This window comes from Nannobrachium achirus (assembly GCF_963921795.1).
Source record: "Nannobrachium achirus genome assembly, chromosome: 1".
Lineage (NCBI taxonomy): Eukaryota > Metazoa > Chordata > Actinopteri > Myctophiformes > Myctophidae > Nannobrachium > Nannobrachium achirus.
The window spans coordinates 83,910,947-83,930,946 of record NC_137810.1 but is presented as its reverse complement, the minus strand read 5'-3'; positions in this window follow the sequence as shown (position 1 = coordinate 83,930,946).

Here is a 20,000-nt window from a genome sequence, read left to right as displayed (position 1 = left end):
ATGATCCTATAGTTTACTGAGACGCTACGCTGTCTCTCCGCGTTCTAGGATCCTATAGTTGAGACACAACACTGTCTCTCTGCATTCTAGGATCCTATAGTTGAGACACTACACTGTCTGCGTTCTATGTTTACCTTGTCTATATTAAGTCTCTGGATAAAGGCCGTCTCATAAATGACATTATAAATTGCAATTTTTATTATTATTATTATTATTTACTGTTGGGTGCATATAAGGTTGATAACAAAATGTGTCGTTATACAATAATAGACACTGTGTGTGTGCGTGCGTGCGTGCGTGCGTGCGTGCGTGCGTGCGTGCGTGCGTGCGTGCGTGCGTGCGTATGTGTGTGTGTGTGCGTTTGTGCTGTGCAGGTATTTGTGGGGAGGGATTCGTTTGAGTTTGATGGTAATCATGATGTGAGCTTGTAGATCTGCAATTCTTTTATTTTTTTATTTTATTATTATAATTCTTTTTTTTATCATGGACATTTGTGCAAATCTTTGAATATATATAGGCCTATCTCTGCTGTTGGGCCGAAAATGTTCATTTCCGGGAAAATGAGCTCAAGTGGAGTTAGGACTGAGGTTTTGACCGAAGGGCTTTTTACTACTTTTCTTTGGTTCAATATTATTTTAACCAACACTCAGATGTAAAGGGTGTTCAATAGCCCTGATTTATGCAAAAAAAAAAAAAATCAAAAACCTCAAAAATGGAGTTAGGAGGTTTTGGCAGACAGTGACGATATATATATATTTTTTTAGAGTGAACATTTGTAACTCAAATATTTGCTTCTGGGGGGTCCCTGATACATAATATTTAGAGATTGGGTTGGTGGCCAAATACATATAATTCTAGGGGTCCTTGACATGAAAAGGTTTGAGAACCACTGACATAAAAACATGCGTTTTTCAAAAATCCTTAGGAGGATTTAGAAGACATTTATAGAATCGGGTCAAAATATTCAAAGACTTGCACAAATGTTCAGGACTTTTCAAAAATAGCAACTCGCGGTGCGGCACTCGGTGCCGCGCTGTGAGCTTGTAGATCTGCTATTTTTTTTAATAGGTCTCAAGGTCTTCATGGGTCAACGGCCCACACACCGCTGTCACACAAAAGCGGAAGAAAGTAGCAGATCCGCAAGCTATAAACGTGGTGCTTGGAGCTTGTAGATCTGCTACTTTTCATATCGTCACTGTCGGGGAGAAACCTTGTATCTCCAAGTTTCAAATCTGTACGCTTTCACATATAGTAAAGCCCTGCTTCATCATACAAGACTGTCACACAAAACTAGAGAAAATAGCAGATCTACAAGCCTCGCGATGCAAGGCGTTGTGTGCAGTTTTGGACATACAACAATGATATGTTTGTATGAGACATATGGCAGTAAAGCAACTTGTGTTTGTGTTTCAGGAGAGAAACATCTGGAGAAGATTCCGAAACATCTGGATGTTGAGATTGTGAACCTTATAAAAACAAAATCATAATCATCCATCTGTACCTTCCACACACACACACACAAACCTTCCAGAGGTCATTAAGAGGTCATTTAGAGGTCACCGCAGGTCAGAGGTCATGTCTTCGTCTCCCACCTTCATCTTCGTCATCCTCTCCCTCCACCTGGCCGGCATGCTGGTTGCCATGCCGACGTGTAAACTCAGTGGTAACCAGGTGACCACCGCCCACAACCTGCTGAGAGACCTGGTAATGAGTTAGGATTCATTATTATGATTTAAATGCACTAGGCCTATATAACAACCTGCTGAGAGACCTGTTAAAATGAATTATCTGTTAATTAATTCTCTACCCCTTCTCTGCCATGCCCGTAGAACCCGTAAATGTAATAAAAATGAATTAAAAAACATTTTTTTATCGAAGCGCAACTAAAATAGGCCAGAAATAATGCTTCGTGATCGGTTTCTACACGGACACATTATTGAGCGGACAACTTTAACATTGGAGTCCCTGAACCGGAAGCGGAAGTCCGTCCTCTATTTTGGCCCGTTAACTTTCTGTCTGAACTCTGCGGCTTACAGATGGAGAACTTATTGATCAATTGAAAAAGTTTCAACGGATTTGAGAAGCTGATGGAATACGCGAACACACGATGCATAGCAGTGTCCGATAACGCACGATGGGAACTGGACGAGCGCCCACGTTAACAGGTAGGAGAAGCCGGCAGTGAAAGACATAGAGAAATTAACGGGCTTTACGGCCGTAAACTACGAATGAGTTAATGTGTGTGTGTGTGTGTGTGTGTGTGTGTGTGTGTGTGTGTGTGTGTGTGTGTGTGTGTGTGTAACAGGGAGCAGCTCACTTTCCAGTCCAGTGTCTGAGTCAACAGAACAACGTTGTGTCCAACTTCCCTACAGACACCTTTAACACCCAGCAACAGGTACACACGCACATGCACACGCACACGCACGCACGCACACACACGCACGCACGCACACGCACACACACACACACACACACACACACACACACACACGCACACACACACACACACACACACGATAAAGCTGGATAAAGCTATACGCTCACACCGGCTCAATGCATGGACTTCGAGTCTAGATGCGTGGTGAGCCACCGGACCACAACGGCTCCGGTGCTGTGGTGTTTCTTGGGCAGTGCTGTTGTTGTTTGACCGCGGGCATGTGCGCACATAGACATCAAAGGGGGCTTGAGCCCCTGCCCTTTTACCTGTCTGTAGAAAAATGCCCTCTCCAGACCATGAATGCATCTTCTACTACATGGCATACCTGAAGGCAGCATTCAAGAGAATTACTTTGTCCAAACTCTGCTGAACTTGAATCTTGATCTTATGCTCAAATAATTGTCCTCTCTGTGTAGAAATCCATTCCGTTACGCCACATCTCCAGTATTGGCTTGAATATGCTTAGTTCAGTGTGGTGTGATGCACCGAAAATACCGACCTCCAAGCTCACAACGCATCGCGCTGAGTCGTCTATTTTAAATATTTTCACCAAAAATGCTTTTTCGGAAATTTCAGCCCCTGCCTCTTTAACACCTTGACGTCCGAAATAGAATGGTGGTTGGTAGATTAGCCGTGACATTTCTATTATTGTATTGTGATCTGAGACATAATATTATGTTTATAAACATGACCCCGCAGCCCCTCCATCTTGAACAGCGCCGCTGTTTTTTCTTTTTTTTTTCCCCCAGGCCAGTAACTCACCATGATTTTCTCGATTTCCGTTGGGATAGAATGGGGGTTTTGGCCGATCGTCGATGTCCCCGTGCGTTTCGCGTGCGCGATCCTTTCACGTAAATGTCCCCGCAAATAGTCCATGTGTGACTGAAGAACAGAACTGAAAAGTTTCGCTAGCATAGCCCCAAGCATGGCTGCTGTAGGAGCTCGAGTGTGCAGACAGCAAATGGATGGCTGGGAGTAGCCTTGGAGAAGGAGAGGCGCTGACGTCACCTCTGCTTCATGCACGGTCTGCATGAGCTATCAGTGCACGAGTGGTGACTAGGGAAGGTTAGACGATCGCCGATTTTCGGATCAAAAGCTGTTATTCCGGTTTTAAAGACAAAGTCCGGGAATGTACGACGTGGCTGAGAGTCCCTGGGGGGATGTGCGATATAGTACGGTTTTAACATTAAGGGGCTCCCCGTGGCTTAGAAGGTGTTAATAATCTCTACATGTCCCTGTGTTTGACCGTCACGCTGTTTGGATCACTTCCCTGTCTTTTCCCATGCACAGCCACACCTATATGGCACAGCAGAGCTGCTCTCACTGGCTTCACGGATCCCACGGACGGACTGGATTTGAATGAAGTTGGTTGAGGAGAACTTCATTCAAACTAGAAATACTGTTCCTACGAAACAGTGTGGGCTCGCTCGTGACTATATTCTGCAGCGTGCTAACTGTCATGTAAAGCTCAACCAATACTCCAGCTAACACCACCCCCAAGTGTTTTTCCACATTTTGTACTGTCTGCGATGGAACTCTGTATATAAATAATGAAGATAACATAGTGTTCTCACCTTTCAGGTGAGCCCACAAGGCGAGCCCACAATTAGATCCTTCCGTGACAGTCAGATACCGGAACCTGATCGAAAACCTGTATGGTACTCGCCGGGCTGCATCGCACACCCCCATTCGAAATGAACGGGATGCGTGCGATGACACAGATTTGACGTAGTCTGTGTGGGTCTGCGTGAGCGCGGCTTAAATCAGTGTCTTCCCTTCTAGTGTTCTCAGACGTCGCTGGTCGTCTACGAGGCTCTGCGCAAAATCCACCTCCTGTTGGACACGGAGGAACCTAGCGTCAGCTCCTGGGATCAATCTAAACTGGACAACTTCCAGAACATCCTGTATAGACTGGTGGAGGAGAGCTGTGTGAGTGCCCCTGTCTGTCTGTCTGTCTGTCTGTCTGTCTGTCTGTCTGTCTGTCTGTCTGTTAAGGATGACGTCTTGCTTACGTAATCTTTTTGTCATTTCTCATCTTTATAAGACCATGAACCGGGTAGAAGGTCAGATTTAAAAAAAAAGAAATTGAGATTGCAAGCCATTTCACCTATCTATTTATTCTTTACTAACTCAAATGTATTTCCCCCTCGACATCAGCTATGCAGAGAAGATCCGATTTGGTTTTTAATTGTTGTTTAGAAATGTCTAGACATTTCGTACTATGCAAGACTAATCTCTAATTCCTTCTAATATTCTCGAAGACAATATTCTTACCACCAAAGGATCAATTAACCAAATAATTAATTGTGCAAGAGCTTAGCTTCGGAAGTCGGAAGTCAAGCCTGAAACAGCAATTGTGAATATTGTTCATCTTATCACTGTCTGTCTATAATGTGATGTGTTTTGTTTTCCAGCTGAAGTCAAAGGCTGCCAGTTCCATTTCACCTCCTCTAGAGTCCTTCTTCAACAGTCTGACATCACACCTCCACTCAGACAGTCAGGTATGTATGACACAGACAGACAGACAGACAGACAGACAGACAGACAGACAGACAGACAGACAGACAGACAGACAGACAGACACAACAACGGGTTGTTCAATAGATTCTGGTAGTAACATGCTAACATGCTAAATAACATACTAACAGTCTAGGAAAATATATGTCCTGGATTTATTGATTTATTGATTGAACATTTATTAGACAAAAATGTAGAACAGTACAGTAAAAAGAAGACGAAAAAAAGATTGTACAGCGCAAGTACAGTAAAAATACTACGAATAAAATAAGATTGTACAGCACAAGTACAGTAAAAAGAATAAGAAAAAAAGAAAAAAAGAATGTACAGCACAAGTAGCCTACAGTCATACACCCTGCCTAAAAGGAACCTCCCAAAAAAGCCCTTGTGGTCTTGTTTCTGTTGGAGGTCCTTGGTATTCAACTCATCAAGACATAAAGTAAAAACTTTCAATATCATCACAAGAATAAAAGTATGAAACACTCAGTGGCGGTTGGTACCTATATTGCGCCCTAGGCGAGGCAGTATAGCGCCGCCCTATGGCCACGCGAAGCATGGCCGCGCAAAGCGCGGCCCGAAAATCTTTATTTTTCGGTTCTACACAGCGGCAGAACCATTTTGGGCTTAATATAATAGGGTTTATAAAAGCATGATCTGACTGTCTTAGTCTTACCTTGGGCTGGTCAGGAGAAATGGTTCTTTCACAGTCACGCACAGTGAGACAAGACTTCCTATATCCTGGCTGATAGAGGTCTGTGTTTTGTAGAGGAAAGTCAGGAACAAAATAATACTCTCCATGTGATGTTTCAGGGCAAGCAGCTATATTATAATATCTATTCTAGTCATGTCCATAGTAGTGAAGAACTCGAACTCCATGCTTTCTTTTTAACAGATGTTCTCTCAACATATTTTCAATTTCAATACTGGCGCGTGGATATGACATCACATCCCCTGAGGAGGGGGAGTTAGTTGCCTGGAGCTGCCAGCCTCTATCACTACCACCAGGGGGTGTTGTTGTGTTTTTGGAGGGGTTTAGTCAGATAAGTGGTATTGAGGGGTTTGAGGGATTTCTTTTGTATTGAGATATAACCAGTGAAAGCTCCTAGCAGCCCCTCTTTGATTATGCTTGCACCTCCTGGTACTCCAACATTAAAATGCCACTAACGACGCCAAACCTCCCAAAACAAACTGATTCGACTACTTCTCGACCTAGGGCCCATAACCAAAATGTTTTCCTCACATTGTGCTAGCCTAAGATGGCTCAGGGTAGAAGTCAGGGTTAAACAACTAAAAATGGGATTGACTCTGCAACGTGTTGTGTGCTTGGAGGTCTGCTATTTTCGATAATTTCACGGCATTTTTAGAAATTTCAGCCCCTGCCTCTCTAACATTCTCTGCACGTCCCTTGTCTCTGGATAAGAGCCTTCAACTGAACTGTCTCTCTCTCTCTCTCTCTCTCTCTCTCTCTCTCTCTCTCTCTCTCTCTCAGGCAGACAAACAATGTGTGTGGGAGGGGATTCGCAGAGAGCTGATCTCCGGTCTGCAGTTCATTCTGCAACACTTCACTTCCTGTTTATCCTCCTGATCATCCCCAACATCATCCATCCATCATGCATCCATCCAAAAACCTTTAAAAACCTATTAATTCATTAACTTATTAACTTATTAACTTATTAACATATTTATTTATTTATTTATTTATTTATTTATTTATTTATTTATTTATGTATTTATTTCTTCGCCAGCATTTTAATTCTCCTGCATTTGTATTTTGTATTCAAAATATTTGATATAAATAAAATATCTATTTTTTTCAATGCAATATAAATTGTTGTGTTTCTTTTTGTTACAATATTCATAATAGAAAAGTGCTTCTGAATTTGTCTGTCCAGCATGGGCGTTCTGTTGTCATGGGCGTGGCTTCCTGACAGGCCAATCAGACCCTAAGCTTGGCTCATTGTGGGAGGAGCTTCACGTGTTTATGCAAAGCTTAGTGAGACATCTGTCAATGAGAAGAAACCTGACCAGTAGGCCGTCAATCGATTCAAATATTTAATCTGATTAATCGCATGATTGCCCGTAGTTAATCACATATTTATTATCTGTTCTAAATCTACCTTAAACAGATATTAATACTCATATCATCGACATAGGAGTAGACAAATACTTTATGCAAATGCAGCATATATAAACTCAGCACAAAAACAAAGGAAACATATTAATAATTAATTATATCTCCCCTTTAATAATACCAAATTGTATTGTGTTTTATATCATTTTTATATCAAAAATTCGTCACCTTTACAAGGAGGTACAGCTTGTAAGCATCAGGCATTCGAGGCATGAGCTGCAGCCAAACGTTTGGGTAGCGCCGACCAATTTTTTGCCAAAATGGCTTGCAATGCAAAAAATGTCAACATTCGGTCCATTATTTCCCCTCTTTAATTATGCCGAATGGTATGTGTTTGATATCATTGTTATCGTTTATTTGTCACCTTTACCACAAGGTACAGCTTGTAAGGATCTGGCATTCGTGGAATGAGCAACACAACCAAACGTGTGGGTAGCAGACCTGCAATACTGTTCTTTTGGTGTTTCCTGAGAAGGCTCAGGGTCCATGGGGTGGCAAAAAACATCATGCTGCTGTTTATTGTTTATCGTTTATTTAAGATCCCCATTAGTGACTATTCTTCCTGGGGTCATATTACAAAATCACAGTGAAATAAAAAAACACAATCTATACATAATCTAAAACAACCTCTCTCCGCATTACAGCTCCTCTTAATCTATTTTTAAAAGTAGCTTTGTTGTGAATTAAAACTAAATAATTTGGAAGTGTGTTCCAAAAAACTATTGCTCAATAGATCACCGTGTTTTTCAAAGCACTTTTGCGCTTAAGCTGGGTGAAAGCACCTTTCAGGGCAAGCCTGGTGCCATAGTTATGGCTATCACTAACACGCAATAACTCGGAATACAGATAAACAGGTTCATGTAAAGTATATATATATATATATATATATATATATATGTTTTAAAGAACAGAATCAAGCTACATGCAAGTCTTTCATTAAGTTCTGTTGTTCTGCTGTTCTATAGGGAAAACATGGAATCTATCATCCAATATGGTATCACCACCTGGTTTGGTAATCCATCCATCAAACTCAAATCCCAACTGCAAAATCTAGTCAAGATGGCTGGTAAAATCATTGGCATGCAGCCCCCATGTTCTCTCAAATAAATCGTTGATAGGATAGCGTTAAAGCAGGCCCTTAAAATCATCCGTGACCCGAGTCAGATCTTACATAAAGAATATGAGTTGCTGCCATCCGGTAGACGGTACAGATCATCAGATGCAAAACATAATAGATATAAGTTTTCCTTTGTTCCGATGTCAATCCAAGCACTCAATAAGGACATCCACAACAGACAATGAATTGCTGGGGGGACGGGAAACCTGTGTGCTGGGACAGTGCAACGCTGTGATAACTGGACTAGAGGATCTTGATATACTGCACATTGGGGTATCATGATAGGTGCGAGGCGTATGCACTGTATGTCTTTTGTGGTTTTTGTATTTTTGTACGCTGTTACTTACATTGCCCAAGACACATTTCTCTTCGGAGACTTCGGAGGCTAATTGAATTCAATGGAAATGAGCCCTGAGCTTTTCGGGGTTATCCTTTTAGCATCCTTTTGTATAAATCTGTACCACTGCAACTGTTAATAACATATTTAATCAATCAATGATGTGCGTGGCTCCCTCTATTGATTAAACATGTTGAATTTGTTTGTATTATAATAATAACAATAATAATTATTATTATTACCCTTATTATTATTACCCTTATTATTATTATTATTATTTATTTTCTTTTTCAAAGAGATAAAGGCCCCAATCCTGGCCCTAGCTGACAACTTCACATTTTGATACAAGCCACACAACATGAACATGAACATGCATGTCGATGTCCATGTCTAATGATCATTATCATGATCATATTTCACCCAAAAAAGAAGGGAAAAAAGTTTGATGTACATTTTACATCCTTTTATCCCCAATTTACTAGTTATGCCAAATGATTCCTCCCCACACATATTTATGTGTGTTCACTGCTTGTTGTATCTAGTGAATGTCTGTCTGTCTGTCTGTCTGTCTGTCTGTCTGTCTGTCAGTCATTCAGTGACAGTTACACATCTCCTCCACCAGGGGGCGAAAGGCATTAAAGCAACCGCGCTTGGATCCATCATTGCGCATGCGTCAAACACGTTGATCCGGAAGCCGGATCTTCCGGAAGTAGAATGTTTCTGGCGTGGCGTTTCCACAACAAAGGAACTGTTGGTGTTTCATGGTGGTTTTGGGACGAGACCTGGCGTTTACCAACGAACCTAAGCATAACGGTGGTTGCCGGGGGGCAAGGAGCTCCGCTGTGTTCACTTGGACCACGCGGAGGTGCCGAAAGTCGGGGGACGAAGATGTACTATTCTGTCCCTATCAGGACATAACTCGCACGGACTTCGCAACGCTCCACACGGAGACTCGCTGTAGCTCGCTCGGCGGCGGTGTCTCACTCAGTGTTGGTGTTTCATGGTGGTTGGGTCACAGCGCGTGGTGAAAACCTTCTCACATTAAAAGGAGTTAAAATGCTTCAAATGGAGTCTGTACGGCTGAAGATAAATGAACACATGACGTCGGTGGGAGAGGAGATATTGTGTGTTTTGGAAAAGCAACAAAGTGTTGATGTTTGTCGTGTGAAGCTCGATGTCAGTGTGTTTGTGTTGGAGCGCCTCCGTGCGGCCGCAGAGGTCATGTGCAACCTCTTCCAGAGAGAGATGGTGACACTACACAACACCCAACTACACACTGCAGGTATGTCTGTTACACACAACACCACACTACACTCTGCAGGTATGTCTGTTACACACACAACACCTCACTACACACTGCATGTGCCACATATTAAATGGTTTCCTGGATTATCTGGCTTCTTGTAGTCCTATTGGCTCGTCAGATGTTGTTTCAGGAAGGGGGCGGAGCTCCCTTTGTCATGCATGCTGCATAATGTTCTTTTAGTAACATATCTTTACACATCCATCCACTTGTTTGTGGAATCTTACTTGTATGTAACAGTAAAGACATGCACTCCTAAAACACAGTTAAATGGTGGCCATTTTCCTCGTATTTCCTCCATATGTTTCAACCCTATCGGTTGGGGTTGTTTCGAGGTCCCAGTAGTCCGAAGCTAACCTGCTGCCGACTCAAGTGAACGCTAACTTGCAGATGCTGGTGAATGCTACCCCAAAGCCTAAACCCTAACATTTACCCTAAACCTAACTCTTACCCTAACCCTAAACAGACTATATGTATCGAAACAACTAACAATCGAAATATCAAGGTTTTTACATCGGTTGGGGAGGTGTACTGCATTCTGAAATGGCCATCGATTGGATTAATGCTTTATTCTTCAAACAAAATCAATTTCAGTTGTGCCAAACATTAAGTTAAATTATACATACTAGAAGCTGTTCGGGCGGCCCAGCGTCTAGTCGGCGACCTGGCCAACTCGGAACAATGTAAATAGGGAATGAATGCCCCGCCCTTTAATGCAAACCCCATTATACCTGTTTTCATAGGATCCGTTTTGACCATCTGTCTGCCTGTGTCCATTTATGCCCATATATGGAGATATCTGTATCTGTCTGTCTGTCTGTCGGCGTCCATTTTATGTCCATATGTGGAGATCACTGCAGTTATAGTTCTGGGTCCATTTTATGCCCATATATGGAGATATCTGTCTATCTGCGTCCATTTTATGCCCATATATGGAGTATCTGTCTGTGCCTCCAACTGTGTTGCAGACACAGTGCCGGTTCCCCCTTTAATGCAAACCTCATTATACCTGTTGTCATAGGACCCGTTTTGAACATCTGTTTGCCTGTGTCCATTTATGCCCATATATGGAGATATCTGTATTAGAGGTGAACCGATTGATCGGTTCCGATATCAGATCGGCCGATCAAGGCCGTATCGGTTTTGATCGGTGTTTCCATAATTGGATCAAAGCGAGCCGATCAAGGGATTGAAGCAAAAGGGACGTTGACGTTCGATTCACGTGCGCGTTGTGCATGCGTGCTTCTGACGAAGGAGAGCTCTGTTCTCCTCTCTTCTCTGTGTGTGTGTGTGTGTGTGTGTGTGTGTGTGTGTGTGTGTGTGTGTGTGTGTGTGTGTGTGTGCGTGCGTGCGTGCGGCTCCATGTTCACTTCTGTCTGTGAGCCACTTAATCCCCCCCTCCTCCCACACCACACACAGACATGCACCGAAGAAAGGGGGACAGAGTGAGATGAAAGCTGTTTGTTTTAAACATATTGGATACACCATTGGAATAGTAGCCTACTTCTACCTTTGTAGGTGTTGACTTCTCAAAGTAAAATCCACGATTTGAGTGATCAGATGAATGCGTTTTCAGCTGTGTTGTTGGGTTAACGAGGCTCCGCTCGTGTCTCTCTCTCTCTCTCTCTTTGGGTTAACGAGGCTCCGCTCGTGTCTCTCTCTCTCTCTCTCTCTCTCTCTCTCTCTCTCTCTCTCTCTCTCCCCCGCTCGTGTCTCTCTCTCTCTCTCTCTCTCTCTTTGGGTTAACGAGGCTCCGCTCGTCTCTCTCTCTCTCTCTCTCTCTCTCTCTCTCTCTCTATCTCTCTCTATCTCTCTCTCTCTGCGACGTGAGAGAAGAGAGAGAGGCTGTAACGTTGCTGTTAAACTTAATTCCAAAAAACATAATTCCAAAGTCATTGGAGGACAACAGTTGGAGGTAGTTGTTGTCGATCTAAGGAGAACGTTTGTAGTTCCCTTATATAGTTTAAAACAGTCATTTCCACAGGTGCTAACCGTTAGCACTAGATGTAAGGAGGATGAAGCGTTGCCATTTAGTTTCTGCGACAGAAACAAGCAAACAGGTCTATAAAAGTGTTGCCATATCCTGTTTTTTCCAGCAAACAGGTCTATAAAAATAAAAAACTGGGAAGGTCAGTCAAACAGAAATGTTGTTGTCTGATATTGTTTAAGAACAGTGGTTCTCAAACATTTTCATGCCAAGAGCAAGGACCCCAAATATGTATATAGTGTACAGAAAATCTTAAGGGCCTATTTGGCCTATTATTGTTGCTATTAACCATTATAGCCAAATAACCTTGAAAATAATGAAGGATAGACAATATTGCCACTGTCTTTATAAGAAAACCTTTTTGTTTTGTTTTTCTTGAGGAGGAATTTTCCTAGGACTAAAATGATTTACGATACGATAATATATCATATTGAGAATCGAATCAAATCATGACCTTAGAATATAAAGTTGAATTGAATTAATATATACAATGTCAATGTTGTGTAAGAGGAATCATTAAATATATAAATGCTCCGACAGTGACACAATAGCAGAATTTATGGATTTCACGCTGTGATCGATCGGTAATATCGGGATTGGCAGATATTGTTTCCACGCTGTGATCGATCGGTAATATCGGTATCGGCAGATATTGATTCCAGCTGATCGGTGATCGGTATCGGCCCCAAAAAACCTGATCGGTGCATCTCTAATCTGTATCTGTCTGTCTGCGTCCATTTTATGCCCATATATGGAGATCTTTGACCATCTGTTTGCCTCTGTCCATTTATGTACATATATGGAGATATCTGTCTGTGTCCCTTTTATGCCCATATACGGAGATATCTGTTGGGTCGAGGCAAGGCCCCTGTATTGCCCATATATGGAGATCTCTGTATCTGCCCATATGCCCATATATGGAGATCTCAGTCTGTGTCCCTTTTATGCCCATATATCTGTCTGTGTCCCTTTTATGCCTATATACGGAGATATCTGTCGGGTCGAGGCTAGGCCCCTGTATCTGCCTGCAGTGATGTCACAATGACTCGGCGCTTGCGCCCGGCACTGCAGTGATGTCACAATGAGTCAGCGCTTACGCCGGTTTTGCGCCGATTTCCGCATAAGGAGATTCCGAACGTTTCGCGCCGGTTCGGGAAAACCGCAGGTCGGGTCGAGACCCGGCACTGCACTCCGTGCCGCGGCGGGGAACGCGCGTGCCGAATCTGAAGCCGGTGGGACGAACGGTTCTCGAGATACGCGGATTACAGACACACAGACAGACAGACTCTTCTCGCATTTATAGATAGATGTGCCCATTCTGCCTAACATTTGCCAACATATTTAAAAAATACAAGAATATGTCAAACAATGACATAGTCCTGTTCAATGTGGATAAGCGGTAACCAAAAGGACCCTACGCCTGCAGCCTATGCATAATATAGACATGATGCAATTCCACCGAATTGTTTTTATTTAGTAGGCTATAACTTTTTTAGAGCTTAATTATTAGGTCCCTTAGCGTGTTAAAGTGGACGACTCAGCCAAAGGTTCACGTAATGATGAAAATAGAGGATCATCAAATAGACACACAGTCACCGCAGGCCCGTGGTTTTCTGGTATAAAGTTGCTTGTAAATAATGGTGGTTGCAGTTGTGAGCTTGTAGATCGGCTATTTTGAAATAGCTGATGTATATAGGTTTGAAGTAGAGGTCTTCACGGGTCCAAAAAAGCGAACCGAAATCGAAAGTACCGTCACATTTTTACCGATTCCAACCGGGTCCGAAATAATAATCAATTGACAAAACCAAACCCGAGTGGCCCCGTAACCATTACCTCCGATTCTGACCCGTTCCGAGTTGTATTCTTTTTTTAAGGACCCGTACCCTAATTGTACCGTTGAAATTTGTCCCGAATTACGATTATTTCCATGATTCCGAGACCCGACACAGACACATCCCTTCAAAAAAGCGCATAGGAAATAAGTCTGACTACAACAGAACAGCCAGGCTAAATAAATAAATTAGCGCAGCAACAGCCGCGCTAATATGCGTGCGTAGGTCTATGCATAAAGGTTTTCTTTTGTAAATAGATGTGGACTGGAGGAATAAATGAAACAGACCTTTTTTTTTCATGATCATGGCTACATAGAGACAAGTCGCTACTAGCCTGATTTCAGACCAGCGCAGTCCACTCAGAGGGTGGGCGGGTCTATTGGCTGGAGCCAGGCAAAGTCGCTAGCCTACAGCACTAACTGATCCTAGGTCAGCCTGAATCGAATTGCTTTTTCTCTGCCAGTCCGCCTCCCCCAATCTCCGGCGGGCTTGAGTGAAGTGAATGCAGCTGGCTGCAGGAGCGCACGCACACACACAGCCGCCGCACACAAAAAAACACTCAGTGAATGATAGAATACTGTATTAACAGTTTGCAAAATTGCAACAAATACAAAATAAAATACAAACAGTACAATCATTACGGGTCCACTCGGGTAATACACATGATGATTACAGTCCTGGTTCCGAGGTGTTCCGAGGGAAATGCGGCCGTTTCCGACCCGGGTCCGTTTGAATATGATAAAACACTGACCGAACCCGTTACGGGTCTCTCGGGTCCTCGGGTAATTTCGGGGTCGGGCCCCCGTGAAGACCTCTAGTTTGAAGTGCTCATTCGTCCTCTTCTCTCTCTAATCTCTTTTCTTTTCTCCCCTTTCCCATTTTTCCTCTTTCTCTCTTTCTTTCTTTAGCTTCGGGGGGTAGGGGTAAAGAGGAGCCGTGAAAAAAAAACACAAATAAAGCACCAACCTTAATTTAAGAACAAAAGATTTTTAAGAAATGTATGTAGGCCTACTTATTTGCTTAATGTAATTTATTGCACAAATGCCTAAGGTACAATGTAATGTATGTAGTCGCTTCTCTTGGGCTTGTTTTCAGGCTCTGGTTGCTTATTCCTCTAGCACAATCTGGCAACACTGATCGCATGGCTCTGAAGAGGAGCAGATCTACAAGCTCTCACGTCACCATGACTCAGCCATAAACCTATAGGCCTAAGGAGTTTTTTGTCGGGGTGCCCGCTGGCCTAGTGGTCAAGGCGCATACCACATACTAGGCTATGATGCCTGCTGGCGTCGCCGGTTCGATTCCCGATCCGGAAGACCTTTACCGCGTGTCATTCCCCACCTCTCTTCCCATTTCCTGTCGGTCTACTGTCCTATCAAATAAAGGCAAAAAAAAAAAAAAAATCTTTAAAAAAATTAAAGGAGTTTGTTGTCTAATCTAAATTTTGTGTCGTCATTGGCATGGCATCAGGGGTTAAAAAAAGAAGAAAAAAGTAGCTCCATATATGGGCAAAAAAGGGGACATGCCCATACGGGCTGTCCAGATATGGGCATGAAAGGGACACGGACTAACAGATATGTATATCAGTTGGATTGATGATGCGACAGAGATGTAAGCGCTCTGTAGTGGCCCAAACTCTTGACCTATAGTAGTGAAAATAGCCAATCTATAAGCTCACAATGACCCACATGTTGAGCTTGTAGATTGTTTTGTCTGGTGTTTACGTCAGGATGAGGACAATTATTTTAGCTCTTAGAACAGGTAGTGACTGATCCTTTCAACTGAACAAAACATGGCAAACGTCTATAGTTTGATTTGATTACGTCATGGTAATAATATACGGTTGCTGAATGATAACCAAAAGTTCTTTCTACTGGTGATTTCCACAGAACACCACAGGGAGAGGTCTACAGAGTCTAGAGAGATGGCCTCCCAAACATATTCAGTGTTGTCAGAGGAACTGCAAGAGATGGACAAGGGACGTGGACTGTTTGATGCAAAGATGCAACCTGTTGTAAAGTTGTACAGGATAGGTATGTAATGTTTTATTTACTTTACAACCTGTTGTTAAGTTGTACATTATAGATGTACTGTTTTATTTACTGTGGTTTAATCCTATAGTAAAGTTGTACAGGATAGGTTTGCATTGTTTTATAATTGAATACAAGAACGCAAGCCCTAGAACACGCTCGTCCCGGGTATAAATCTGGCGACCTCAGAAAAGTCACCATCAGGTATTCCTGAACGTAACCTCAGTAAAACTATCTATGCCCAAACATAACCTTATTCATAATGTAACCTTAGTAAAACTATACCTAAGCCTAACCTTATTCTTAAACACGCTCGCCCTGAGTATGAATCTGGCGACCTTGGAACTGTCACCACCAGGTATTCCTAAACATGGTAAAACTAGGTCCAGACTAAACCATATTCCTTAACTTGACCTCAGTAAAACAATGCCTAAACTTAACCTTATTCATAAACTTGACCTCAGTGAAGCAGTGTCTAAATGTCATGCCTAAACTTATTCCTAAACTTAACCTTAGTAAAACTAGGTCTAAACCAAACCATATTCCTAAATATAACTTCATTAAAACAATGCTTAGACCTAACCTTATTCAGAAACCTCAGAAACCTCTTCCATCTGAATTGGGTAGAATGTGTTTTGCGTTGAGCATTTAGGTAACCCTTAATTCTTATGACAAATTATTATTATGAGAGCCTACAAATGGAATCAAATGGACCCTTACAGGTTGATTTGGTGCCATTTGTACACCCCCAGACTTTGTACATCGCTGCATGACGCGTTGTCACTCACGGTAGGTCAGGACGTCCTCATTGAAACAAATGTATTTTAATGAGATTTCATCCCTTGCGTTGCGTCCCTCACTATCATTGGTAACACCTGTGAAGAAAGTAAGGAAGAGGCCCAGTTTATTTCTAATATGGCTGCTGTGCATGCAGTCAATGCTTGTCCGGTGACACACACCTAACTGCCTCTCAACGCTGAACCTCTATCTGCTCCCGATGAGCCACACAAGGCCTTAAATAAAATACAATGTTGATCTCTACGAACTGCGAGAGAAGGTCAACCCACTTTTCATATGAATACACAAGTATGGGTGTGAAAACCATAGTCAGTAATAAATTGTAGAGCACTTCCCCATATTAAAGTCCTTAATTATTTATGTCCTTATCATATTCCTTCATTGCAGACCAGTGTGCAGAGTCCAGCCTGAAGGTGAATATGAGTTGGAGTGTTTCTGTTAAACAGGAACCTGAAAACCACCTGGACAACAGTACGTGTCATGCTATTTCTCCAAATTTGAAAGTTGGCATTTTTTAATGAATGCGAATAGACGGAAAACGTATTTACAGCTGAGGTTTTCCCAACTACCAAAGCTATGAAACAGATGAAACACTGCATGAAATAATGTAAAGTTCAAACCATTCATATTTTGTCTCTCATTCTATCTTTTTATTCTTCCCTAGACTCTGTTTCCCTCCCTGTGTGTAAAGAGGAGCTTTTCCCTGAACATCAGGAGGGGAGTCCCAGTCTGGAGGAACCACAACCTCCACAGATTAAAGAGGAACAGGAGGAGCTACTACAAGAGGAGGCTGATGGATCAATGTTGACATTACTAGCAGTGAAAAGTGAAGGTGATGATGAAAACAGAGAGACAGAGGCTGTAGCCAGCACCTCAACTGAACACATGAAAACACAAGCTGATGTAGAGGACTGTGGAACATCACAACCAACTAGTGGTGACCAGCTCCTCTCTCCACACTGTTCTCAATCTGACGTCTCTGAAGACCGTGATGAGCGGGAGGAGACCAGGGAAGGTCAGTCGGTAGTAAACACATTGGATTCACACAAGACACAAGATGTGGAAGGACAAACATTGTCTGTAAGCCAAAAGCTGTCCCAGGACCTGCCATCGTCAAAACAAACTCACTCCACGCAGAGCCACACAGGGAAGAAAGGTTTTAGTTGTACAGAGTGTGGCAAAATGTTTAAGCACAAGGATAGTCTGAAGAGGCACACAGTTGTTCATACAGGGGAAAAGCCTTTTACTTGTACAGTTTGTGGTAAAGGCTGTGGTCAAAGTGGTCATTTAAAAGCACACATGAGGACTCATACAGGGGAAAAACCCTTTACTTGTACATTATGTGGTAAAGGCTGTGGTCATAGTGGTGAGTTAAAAGCACACATGAGGACTCATACGGGGGAAAAACCTTTTACTTGTACCGTTTGTGGTAAAGGCTGTGGTCGAAGTTGTGAGTTAAAAGCACACATGAGGACTCATACAGGGGAAAAACCCTTTACTTGTACCGTTTGTGGTAAAGGCTGTGGTCGAAGTGATCATTTAAAAGCACACATGATGACTCATACAGGGGAAAAACCCTTTACTTGCACAGTGTGTGGCAAAGCTTTTAGTCGAAGTGATTCTCTAAAAGTACACATGAGGACTCATACAGGTTAAAACGCCTGCACTTGTACAGTTTGTGATAAAGCCTTTAGTCAAAGTGATAAGCTACAAGTACACATGGAAACTCAGAGGGGAAAGCCTTTAAACGCACCTGCTTCTAATGATATCAACGCACTTAATGCGAAATATTCACGTGCTTTCAGACTCTTCAATGCAGAAAGTATCCAGGATACTTGGATATTCAGTATCCAATAACTCACCAATGCAGAGATATTAGTAGTAAAATGTCGACATCTAGTGGTCAACCTCAGAGGAGCGCAAAAATAAAACCTGAGGTGACTCCCAGCCTCGAACCAGATGCCAAGTGTGCTCTGTTCCCCAGTGTAACGCTCCACGCCACTGACCCCGACGGAGCGGCGCGGTATTGTTCCCACCGTTCGTCGCGGCAACTCGGCTCGCTAGCGCTCGCCTCGGTGGCGACTCACGGGGGTCATCGGCGCCCAATCCCACTCAGCCGCGTTACCGAGTTATGTGCCGTTATGGACAGAATAGTAAATATTCAGTCCCTCACTATCAACATCTACCCCACTATCCTACCCCACTATCCACGTGATAGATAAATGCACAAAAAAGGAGTCACTTCATCCGTTCATTAGCTCAGTCAGTAGAGCACGGATGCAACAAACCCACGGTTTGGGTTCGATTCCCCTGAGGGGAATAATATTCAAGGCGAGAGATATCGGCGCATGCGTACTTCAAAGTATCCACGGAGGATACTCCTCCGTGGATACCCAGTGCATATTCTCTGCATTCAAACGTCTGAGAAATGGTGAAAAAGTCGGATTGAATGCGAAGAGAGCAGTCGAAGCCGGTGTTAAACATGGGGTGACATGAATTCCCCCCCCCCCCCCCCCCCCTAAAGCATGATGATCAGGTATTTTGATTATACGAGGCAGGAGCCGAGACGGGCCCATCGACCGGGCTCACGGGAATCGCGCTGCATCTGCCTTCGGATATGAACAACAACAGGATCAACCTTCCTGTCCCTAGCCGCCGCCATCCCTGATGCGCTGCGCAGCCAGATACTATCAGGTAAAGTGCTGCTTCTCTTTCGCTTGCTGGTTTAATAGGGGTAGCTGGTTCTTATTATGCAATGCTTGCCTTAACAGGACAAGACGTGAATCTTGTGAAGATTCTCCTCTGCGCGGCAGAATCTTCAGCGGAGCGCTTTGTGGATTGTGGGGATTTTTCGGCGATACTTAAAGATAGCGACCCCAGGCTTTCCAAAACCTTGACCTTAGCTGAGTTCATAGTAGCGTATGGTGTCTACAGAGACACCATGTGCGAAATCTACCCGGAGCGCAGAGCTGAGCTCGATGCTTATCTGTCCATAATTGCCGATATGGCGTATAGTTACTTACGACAGCCATATTCCGAGCATTAATAGCCTGATCCCGCTAGCACAGTTTTCTCTTTTTTACGCTTCAATAGATGACGCTATTCAGATGATAAGAAGTGCGGGGCCGGGGGCTTGGCTGGCAAAAGCGGACATAGTGGATGCATTCAAGGTGATGCCACTCCACCCCTCGCAGTGGCACTTGTTCGGCATTCGATGGCGTTCGAAGTTCTATTTTGCGGTTAAATTGACCTTCGGGTGTCGTAGTAGTCAGAGGATTTTCGATACGCTGTCAGAAGCGCTGTGCTGGGTCTTGTACAATGCGTACAAACTCCCCTTCGTTTTGCATTTGTTAGATGATTTTCTCACTATTGACTACGCGTCCGCACCTCCGGCAAGGTGCATTTCCATTGTGCGTAAAGTATTCCATTCTCTAGGTGTGCCACTGTCCGAGGAAAAAAACAGTGGGGCCGTCGACTCGCGTCGAATTTCTGGGCATTATGCTCGACAGCG